Source organism: Frankliniella occidentalis, unplaced genomic scaffold (assembly GCF_000697945.3).
Source record: "Frankliniella occidentalis isolate FOCC.00 unplaced genomic scaffold, Focc_3.1 Scaffold13, whole genome shotgun sequence".
Lineage (NCBI taxonomy): Eukaryota > Metazoa > Arthropoda > Insecta > Thysanoptera > Thripidae > Frankliniella > Frankliniella occidentalis.
This window is the reverse complement of record NW_026267143.1, coordinates 2,238,553-2,239,963: the sequence shown is the minus strand read 5'-3', so window position 1 is coordinate 2,239,963 and position 1,411 is coordinate 2,238,553. Positions and strand designations below refer to the sequence as shown.

Below are 1,411 nucleotides of genomic sequence, written 5' to 3'. Positions count from 1 at the left end.
CGAGGCCCCGCCGCTGACGGCAAGGATGATTGCAGCTGGAAGTGCGCCGCCCTGCGCCTGGCGCCGTGCCTGGACAAGCTGAAGATCGGCGTCCGCGTGCGGTGGTGTGTTGTCCGGAATTTAATGAGCACGAGCTGTGGCGTGGCCAAGTTGTGTGTGGATTTGTGGGATGATAGACGTAGACATGCAACTGCGGCGATTCAAAGACAGGGGAAACTCGGCCGGCTGCGGCACCTTAGCTTGCACTTCGCTTGTGATTTTCAGAGTAGATTTGGTGCCGCTCAAATCATAGGGTCTTCAATGTTTGTGCCTGACCTGGAGACACTTGCACTTACGGGAAACCTAGGTTCATGGTCGGACCCATATTCAACCAATGCGGATTGGTTCGGGTTCCTCGATGCGCACCGGGCCGGCAACAGCTTGCCACTATTGAGGCATTTCGACTGTAGAGTCAACGGAATAAGTGACGGGATCTTCAGGTTCTTGATGTCCTTGTTCCCCGCCTGCCTGGAGGAGGTCAACCTCTCGAGCTACCTCGGGGCGACGTACGAGAGTGACGAGCTCTCCACCTACAGGTTGGATCTGCTCGCCGGCATGCCCAACCTGCGCGTGCTGAGCTGCCCCGCGCTGCCCGGGCTTGAGGCCGTGGCGGCCTGCAGGTCCCTGCGCGAGGTGACACTGTACGTGATGACCACGATGCACCCCGACTACCCCGGGTCCGCGGCCTTCCTGCGGGGCGCCGAGCAGCTGCGCAAGGTCACCCTGCAGTACAGGCCGGGCGCCGACAGCCCCGCTGACGCAGGTGTTGACCTGGTGGCGGCCCTCGGCTCGTCCGGCCGTTCCCGAGTGGAGTCGCTCATCATAGACAATGACAGGGTGCAGGACTTCCCCCAGCTCGAGTCGCTGCTGGGCGCGCTTCCCTCGCTGCCCGCCCTGCAGCACCTCGAGGTGGACGTGGACGCGGTGCCGGATGAGCTGCTGCAGGGCATCTCGCCCGTCACGGCCCCGGCGCTGCGGAGCCTCAGGCTCAGGGTGTACTCCAGGTGTATCCACGCCTGGATGCACACGGACTCGATTCAAAAGTTTGTCGCGGCGAACCCTGTCTGCAGTTTCTGTTGCTCCGGAGACCCAAGTACTGTGACGGCGGCGTGCCTTGCACGGTGTGTGCTCTGGGGTGCCAACATCGCGTATGGAACAGCAGTGACCTCAAGAAAGACGAGATTGTGGACTTGTGTTGGGTTAAAATTAATCGGCACTTGTTTTGTCAATAACTGCTTCTCTGTGTATGTTTTTCAACATGACATAATATTTAAAGTTTTACAGCAGGGAATGCCTTGCCTATGCGTTATTTCATTGCTCTTCTGTGTGCACTTTTTTTAGTCGTCGAAAAGTATTTTTATCGGGAAGATTT

General features: G+C 58.4%; 1 protein-coding gene across 1 annotated transcript in view; it reads right to left on the bottom strand.

Annotated features, from left to right (window-relative positions):
* LOC113202371 (neuroligin-2-like) overlaps nucleotides 1–1,411 on the bottom strand; it is an 86,242-nt gene that overhangs the window by 55,594 nt on the left and 29,237 nt on the right. The window lies entirely within an intron of this gene.